This window comes from Aulonocara stuartgranti (assembly GCF_965226115.1).
Source record: "Aulonocara stuartgranti genome assembly, chromosome: 19".
In the NCBI taxonomy this organism is placed as follows: Eukaryota; Metazoa; Chordata; class Actinopteri; order Cichliformes; family Cichlidae; genus Aulonocara; species Aulonocara stuartgranti.
Genome location: NC_138955.1, coordinates 32207531 through 32216913, shown reverse-complemented (window position 1 = coordinate 32216913; position 9383 = coordinate 32207531).

The window sequence follows — 9383 nt, the reverse complement described above, 5'->3', positions numbered from 1 at the left end:
TGCATTCTTTCAGAAATGTAGCTGGGTAATTATGTCATTGGCATCGGTGAGCCACTGTCAATATGTGACATATTGAAGTCGCGTTTGAATTTGCGCTTGTTTTTTTGCTTTCACTTTGCAATCGTGCGAACTGTGTATAGAGAGCGACAGCACTGATCTGTGAGTGATGATAATTTGTGCACCAATTCCTCTGACATCGTCTTATTAATCGTTAGCTTACTATGCAAACATGACAAGTGAAATCTCCCGCAGCTTAAACATGTGAGAGGTTGATCGCGCAGAGAATCGCTGAGCTTATGTGAGTCCGTGTGTAAAAGCAGCAGGATTTATATTTTAGTTCTGCTGAGCCAAATAAGACAGGTCAGGGTGAAGAAGTGACAGCCAAAGAAAAGCTTACCACAAAACGGAGAAGTTATGACAAATCAGACTATAAGGCAAAAAGAAAGTGCAGCTTTATGGTTTCATGGACAAAAGAATTTCTGTGGCTGCAATATGACGAGCTAAATAACCAGGGCTGCACATAAGTGGTCCGCAGGTGCGCATTCGCTGTCAAAATAAAAAACACGCACAAGGGTTAGGGTTAAATTTAAAAACTGTACTTTTGAATTAAAATATATATTTATAATTTTAATAAATGACAAATTAAAAAGGCATGAACATTTTTTTTGTATCGAAAAAATATCGAACCGTGACACCAAAGTATCGAACCGAACCGTGAATTTTGTGTATCGTTGCACCCCTAATACATATATATATACATATGCTTTGACTGATCTGTGTATGACCTCAGTTTGGTGAGTACAACTCAAAAGACTTCTTCATGCAGCTGTGGAGAAACTGATGTTTGTACAAAACACCTGAAACTGCGTCGAAATGATTTATTTACAAAAACTTACATTAAATGTAATATTATTGTAAAAAAGTCTCTGACATCTTATATTTCCTGTTAATCTTAGACCATTTAGTGAAGCTGTATTTGATTAGCATGAGTAAGATACGTACATGCATGTTCACATTCCTGTGTGAAATGACTGAAATAAAAACAAGCTGGCTAGGGCGCACCAAACATTTGTGCCCATGGACCATGAGCATGGAAATCACACATGCTTGTACTGAATATATGGAAAGTTGTTGTATTTTTTTCTGCTTTCTAATTTTTCTGTTCTTGTGTCATCTGATGTGTAATTTATGGGTGTTGGATTAATTATATGTGGAATAGAAACGTGTCCGCTTCAAATGAGAAAGTCCTGTGATGTCTGTTATTGTCTTAGGGGGACTTTTGTCCTTTCTTTCTGTCACTCCAGGTTAAATAATGAGGCACATCAGGCTCATGATATTTAAGGACTACATGGCTCTGCTCTTTCTGACAGATTGTTGGTAATACAGCCTCTTTGAAGCTGCTGGCTCTTGTGCACTTTGTTCTCTAACTTTGTTTGTCTATTTCCCAGCTGCCTGTCAAAAACCTGCTTGACAATTATTCTCTCTTGGTTTTTCAAGCACCGCCAGCTACTCCTGAGTATTCAACTGACTGCTACTCAGTTTATTTATTGACCTCTCGCTTAGAGATAGGATGAGGAGTTCAGTCATCCGAGAGGATTTCAGAGTAGAGCCACTACTTCTCCATGTCGAAAGGAGCCAGTTGAGGTGGTTCAGGTATCTGATTCGGATGCCTCCTGCGTGAGGTGTAACAAACTGCAGCTAAACCAGGTCCTGGAAGGTTTAATCCTACCTTGCATTTAGTCCTGGAATAGCCCTAATCTTTCTCTGGGAAATGAGTTCATATAATCCAGTTGTAGGCCAAGTGTGGGGCCGTTTCAAACCATGACTGAGAAAGCTGGTTTAATACTTGTCGAGGGAACCATTCATGAATTGAAACCATTACAACTCCATTTTGTTCGAAGGTCCATCGTTCGGTCTCTAGATGGCAGCATTACTCTTTCAGTTATTAAACATCCATTCATTTATTCTCTTCCACTCGTCCAATTTTAGGGTCACAGTGGGGCTAGAGCCTGTTCCAGCTGTCATGGAGAGAGGCGGGCCTGACGGGTCTAACACAGACGGACAGACGACACAGCATCAGTGCATTTGAATATTGTTATTGTAGTCTTTAACCTATATTATACAGCGCCCTGAGGCAACTGCTGTTGTAATTTGGTGCTATCATAATAAAATACAATTAAATGAAATAACCAGTGTAATATAACCAGTGTAATATAACCAGTGTAATAACAACGTGCTCAGTGCTTCTGAATGTGTATTAGAATTTCACACATGATAATGTTGAAGCACCATGAACTCTCCACTTGTCTGATTAATGACTGATATCTGAGAATGTTTTAAACAGCTGTGATGCAGCAGTTTACTCTGCTTCATTCAGAAACACTTTGACTATTTATACATGGTCATCATCTGACTCATAACAAATAAATAGAAGTAGTTGCAGCATGGTGGTGCGGTGTTCCCTCACACCCCTCCTGAGTTTGAGTCCCCGATCTGCCTCCGATATTTCAACATTATTGCATTTTGTTAAAAAATCCAGGTCTGACTTGGTAAAAGAAAAAGAAAAGCTTGGGTTATTTTATGATTGGACACCATGAAGGCGTAGTTTTATTCAGATACATTATTGTGCAGTCCCACTTGTAGCACAGGTACTGAGCTGCTGTCTTTATTTGGGAGCACTCTGAATCGTCGTGGTCTGTGTCCTCGCTGGCTTCATCTGCCGTTTCCGGTTGTTTTCCCATCATCCCGAGCTCTCTGTCTCTCCCCTCTTCTGTGTGTGCATGCCTGTGTTTTTGTCTTTGTGCAGCATCGGGCCTTGGGGTGGTTCCCACTCTGGAGCCACTCACACCTGCTGATAGTCACACTCACCTGATGATCCCATCACAGGGCACTATTTAACAGAGCGGCTGAGCTTGAGTCGATGCTGGATCACTGAATGGCAATAGTCAGCGTGACCGTGGCTCATGCAGAAGGGGAACTTATCATGTCTCGTCTCTGTTCCTTTTCTGCCCAGGAACCACGGAGAGCTTTGGAAGGACCTTTTCTAAAGAATTCTGAGGAAACTGTTTGGGAGACGGATCCCTGCACTGGGACCTCGGGTGATCACTAAAGGAATGCTGTTTTGTTGGAATTGTTTGCACCCTGTTTCTACACTAAACTCACTGTTACCATTCAGGAAGTCCTGCGATTGGGTCCGGTTTTTGGCCACTTCCTTTGGCCACAGATTTAACAAGAACCTGATACTCAAAGTATAAACATTTGCTCCTTTTGATGCAGTATTAACGTAATAATCTACTGGGGGTGTCACCCTTCACTAGTGTACTCTGCCTGAAAGCATGGATGGATTGATCCAGATCCAAATAAGAGCAAATTATATTGCTTTTCAAAGAATTCAGTTTGAGTTTTCTAGATAAAAGCCACCACTTCCACTTAAAATCGGTGCCTGTCCCATATTTACTGTAGGGTTAAACCAAAGCAAAGACACTTGCATCCATATTGCCTATAGATCAGTTTGTATTTAACAGAAGGGCATGCACCAGTCATGTAACAGAAATCTAAAGAATACTCCGTTATCGTCCTCTTTCAATTCAGTTTCGTTTATATATCACAACAACGGTTCCCTGAAGGCGCTGTGTACTGTAAGGTAAAAGCTCCACAATAGTACAGAGAGAACTCGGAGCAGGTACTTGGTGACAGTGGGAAGGAAAAACCAGTCACTGCAGATGAAGCTTTCTCATCTTATCTTTTAAGTACAAACACCATTTATTCAGAAGAAAAGAAATAATTAATTATCTTAAGCACAAAACATTTGTATCTACGCCGTGATTTACCCACATCGTGTGCAGGAAGTGGCAGCAGGAAGAAAATAACCCTTCAGGAACATATTTATGGAAACGTGAGTCTTTCGGCACGGACAAAAAACCAAAAACCAAATGATGTCAATAATAATAACAGTTTTGCTCTAGATAAATAACCTTTTGTACAAATAAATATTGCCGTTATTGAACTGCAGCTGCGATACAGTCCTGTGCAAGACTTGAGACACTCATTTCATGTTATTTTGCTTTAAAGGACCTAGACCTGTCCACTCATGGTAATCTGGAGGCTTTTAATTATTAATTTAACCATTTTTTTAATCCAGGGTGATATGGTTTTACAACATACACCTTTAATGACTTTAAAACACAAGAACTGGGAGCATAAGATTAAATATGTTTTGGATTTTATTTAATCCACACAGAGTCAGAATTGGACTTGCAGGGTCAAACATATACATACACTTCCACTAATATTTGCTTCACGTAGCATCAACCAGCTTTGGGTATAGTTATGGCTCAATCTTTATTTTTGGTTTGTAATTGGTTGATTTCCTGGTATGAACGTCACTTTTAAGCATAGTCCACATATTCGGTTAAGATGAATGCTGGGGCTTTGTTGTTGTGATTATGGGCTATATAAATAAAACTGAATTTAATTGAATTCCTAATCATTTAATTAGTTTTATTCCCAGTAATTCTAACTCCCAGTTAAATAACAGAGTTGTTCCTCGCCAGCAGATGGAGTCTCCAAGAAGTCTCCATCAGTCAATCTGAACTGTCGTCCCATGAGAAGCTATAAACCCGGGGAACAGCTTCCCCTACCTGTGACAGAGGAGAAGGAAAGCTCCTGGCTCCTGACAATTGGGGTGTGGGCTGTGGGGTGGCTGTAGCCAGGAGGTAGCGCAGGTCACCTACTGATTGAAAGGTTGGTGGTTCGATCCCTGGCTCAACCAATCTGCATGCCAAGTATTCTTGGGGAACATAATAAGCCAAAGTTGCTCTCCAATGCAAACATTATGTGTGAATGTAGTTAAGAAGCACGAAGTACAGCGAATGTGGCATGTTGTATAGAGTGCTTTGAGTAGAAAAGTGCTATATAAGAATCAGTCCATTTACCTCTCAGGTGGAGTGGGAGCCTAAGTTGGTGCTGGACGTTGAGAGATACTGACTAGTCTTAGCCAACACATGGCTCAGGCTCTGGAACCAGGGGTTGGACTCTGTTTGAGTCTGGAGTTGAGAAACTAGAAAAATCAAATTCCTCAAGTTATTTGAGATGAGTTCTGCCAGTCCACAGCAAACCATTGCAAAAGACAACCTTGGATGGGCATGCTGACCAGACGTACGATCAAATAAATCTCATTCACATAGAATAAATAACCAGATCAGTCCTACTGATTTTCCGTTTGTTTTTCAGTTGCCTCTGTTTATTTGGATGTTTGCTGTCTGTCTGTCCTTTCAGACAGATCAATACTTCTTTCATACTGCCTGCCAGTCACTTAGCCAAACAAAGGAACACATGATATGTGTCAGTTCCTTTTACTATGGGCCAGATTTCTTTCTTTGAAGTAAAATGCCAGCTTTGATGGGTAATGAACAGTGAGTTTCCAATGAGTTGTAGGGAGGTACCAGTGCATCTACCACATTAAATGTTGATTTCTGCAATCCTTTTATAAGCTTACAGTAAAATCATAGCATCAAACTAGAGAGAAAAAGTCTGTGCTGGTATGCATTGTACAATCACATTTTGACAAACGTCTGACATGACAAACACTCTTATCTACTTCGCTGTTATGTTACTGATCAAGTTTCACTCTTTGAAGACTCCTTCAGTCACTCGGATGAGTGACGAAACGTTTCTCCCACTGAGAGCATCCACATGATCAGAATCAAATCCTTTGGGACTGACTGACCTGGATGATTGAGCAGGCATCAAGACATAAAATCAGCCTTTATTGTTGGGCCCAAACTCCAGGGTTCACGACTAGAGCTGGGCGATATGAGATTTTTTCATATCACGATATGTTTTTTTCATTTCAGGCGATAACGATATCTATCACGATATAAGCCAAATAACTATATTTGTAAGATTTAAATGTGCCGTTGCTCACAAGTAAAATGTGAAATAATCAGCAGCTTGTTTTGATTTAAATATTTATTTCCCATAATAAGTTCAACAGGGTAGATGTACTTAAGGAACATGAGACTTTTTCAGATAAATAAAGGCAAATATTATATGCAAATATTACATGCTACAGCTACAGAGGAGGAGCCTCGCGGAGTGATACGTACTGTGTGTGTATAAGGATGGCACCTGTTCAGAGACGTGGTGCAGCTGTGAAATCTGTCTCTTTGTTATTATGCTCAGCGTCTATTAGTTTACATTTTGACTGCACAATTGTGAGCTTTTTGTTATGCACAAAAACAACATTGTTTTCTTTTATTTATGGACCATGATTATTTAATATATGCTGATAATTTATTTTTGAGTAATATCTACGCTGTATGTAAATAAAAGTGCCCGTGTGACATCTGGGACACAGTGTGACTAAGAACTCTCTTTTTGTTCTTAACTTATGGCTTAAAAAAAAAAAAATCGAGATATATATCTTATATCGCCATCCAGCTAAAAAATATCGAGATATGAATTTTGGGTCATATCGCCCAGCCCTAATGTGGAAGAAGAGGATGAAGGACTGAAGCTAGTCGGACCAGTTCAACCTGTAAATCTTCTGTTAAACATCTTCTGAAGGTCACAAAGAAGATGTTTAAAAATAAAAATGTGAAAGTAGAGGATTATTTTCCACATAAGAAACTGTTTCTGTTGTGTGTGAGACCTCAGCTGAGCAATAAAGGAAAGGGAGCTTATACTGACAAAGAAGTCTGCAGACTGAGAAAAATAGTTGCAAAACTTAAGCAGGAATTTAATAGTGATGAAAAGTATGAAGGTTTCTAATGTTTTGTGTTTCCTGTTGTTTTTATCCTTGCATCTCTGGGCAACTTCAGAGTATCTACTTTAAATCTGAACTGAGCCATAGATGTGTGGAAAAGCATACATGTGTTAATGGTGCAAGAAACACACAGTGACTGTTTAAATGAGACTGGAGGAGAGAATGGGTGGGAGATGTGATTTTGAGTATTTAAACAGAGCTTGTGGTGGACTGGCGCTCCTTTTTTCAAAAGGCTTTCCTGCGAATTTCAGGAGGTGATGAAGGGTCAATTAATGGTGGTGAAGGCAACATATGAGTGTTTTGGTGATTGTGTATGCTCCGAATACACAAGCTTGAAGATGTGTTAAGCAAGTGCAACCCAGAAGTGTTTCTTTTTTTGGCTGGAGATTTTAGCTGTACAGGAAATAATGAGTTAGACAGGAATCCTTTAGAACGTCATGTGTCCTCACAAAAAGCACAATCACGAAGGACAATATAAATGGGCCAGGAGCAGAGATAATGTTTTGTCTGCAGCTAGAATATATTGTTTCAGACATAATTTTGGAATTTTTAAAGAGTGTAACATACATCCTCGTGCTCTTGCTTCTACTTACTGGCATTTTAACACTGCTTTGTTATTATATACACATTTTAAGACAGATTTCGGTTTTTCTGGAGCGTGTATAAATCTAGGAAAGATGATTTCATGTCTTTAAGGCAGTGGTGGGATTGTGGCAAAAGTAAAATCAAAGAGTTTTGTCAGCAGTACACTGTCTTTGTCTCATTGGTCTTAGCCAAATTTATGAGAGATCTGGAGAAAGAAATAGGCTCCCTACTGGCTAACGCTGCCCTGCTGGCCCACCCATCCCAGTCAGCACAGATCGCGTTGACCACTGATGCCTCGCTGACCACTGATGCCTTGGTGGGCGCCATGCTGGGACATGGGGACATGCTCTGGTGTCTGCCAACCGCTGGCCTTTTTCAGCCATACATTGCGGGACAACAAGCATAAATACAGTGTTTTTGACAGGGAGTTACTGGCTCTCCACCAGGCAACACGGCATTTTCATTTCTTTCTTGAAGGTCGGCAATTTACTACATATGTTGACCACAAACCTTTGACGTTTGCCCTGTCCAAAGTTTCTGACCCTTGGAGTGCACGCCAGCAACGCCATTTGGCAGCTATTTCTGACTTCACGATGGACATCCAACCATGGCTGACTATTTGTCCCGCGCACTGGTTTCACCTGTTTATGTCAGCACAGACCATTCTGCTATGGCTGCTGACCAGCGTGGTGAATCGGACATCCTTCACTTAAGTCTGCACTGATGGGCCTCATGCTGGAGGACAGACTGGTGTAGGATGGCGGTCCTCCCCTGGTCTATGACGTTTCCACTGACTGCCCACCCCCGTGGTTCCTGTTTCATGGCATCGTTGCGTTTTTGACTCTGTGCACACATGATCACATCCAAGGGTCTGGGCCTCTGTTAAACTGCTCAACTCCAAACTTGTTTGGCCGGGCCTTTGCAAATCTGTTAGAAAATGGGCGGTGGCACCATGACACCATGGTTCCGTGACACCATGCAAAGGTCCATGAGCACACCAAGGCACCTCTTCAGCCGTTTCTCATCAATGGCAAACGTTTGATCACGTGCACGTTGATCTGGTTGGCCCCCTACCACAGTCACAAGGTTTCACACACCTTTTGACTGCGGTTGATTGCACCACCCAGTGGCCAGAGGTGGTCCCCCTGGCATCCACGACCGCGGTGGTGGTGACCAAGGCATTTTTGTCGACTAGGTTTCACATTTTGGCCCCCCTGCTGACATTATGTCCGACAGGGGCAACAGTTTGTTTCGGAGCCTTGGTCTGCCATGACTGAGAGCCTGGGAGTCAAGATCCACTGCACCACTGCATACCACCCGCAGGCTAACGGGATGTGCAAGAGTTTCACAGGTCGCTTAAGGCTGCGCTCTACACTTCTTCAACTGATGACGGCTGGGTTGACTGCCTCCCATGGGTTTTGCTGGGGCTAAGGGGGAACTTGGTGCCTCTCCAGCCGAAGTGGTCCTCGGTCAGCCTTTCTGTGTCTCTGTGGAATTCTTGCCCAGGAGCCCCTCACCGTGCTCCCGTTCACTGGTGTTGTCTCCTCACCCTCAAGTGGACTCATTTTGTGTTCTGGGTCCGGTGCACCAGTGCCTGCCTGACACCTTTGTCCTGAAGACTTTAGAGACTTTTAAGTTTGTTTTTGTCCGGCACGATGCACATAGGACACCACTGCGTCCACTGTATGACGGCCCATTTTGGGTCCTTGGATCGGGCCAGAAACACTTTGTTTTGGACTTCTGCGGGTGTAGGGAGACTGCATGTGGACAGACTTAAACCGGCCCATGTTCTTGTGGACAATCAAGTAGCACTGGCCCAGGTCCCCCGCCGCGGCCGGCCTCCTTCCACAGGATTAATGGACTCTGGTTTTCCCTCTAGCAGCACCTCTCAACTGCCGGAGCTCGGGTTTTCTTTAGTCTTTCCTGGCTGCCCACGGTGGTCTCATCCTCCCAGGTTCACCCCTTCTGGCTGTTTGCTTAAGCCCACGCCAAAACAACAGGGAAACACTCTCTCTAGAATCTAAACAAACCC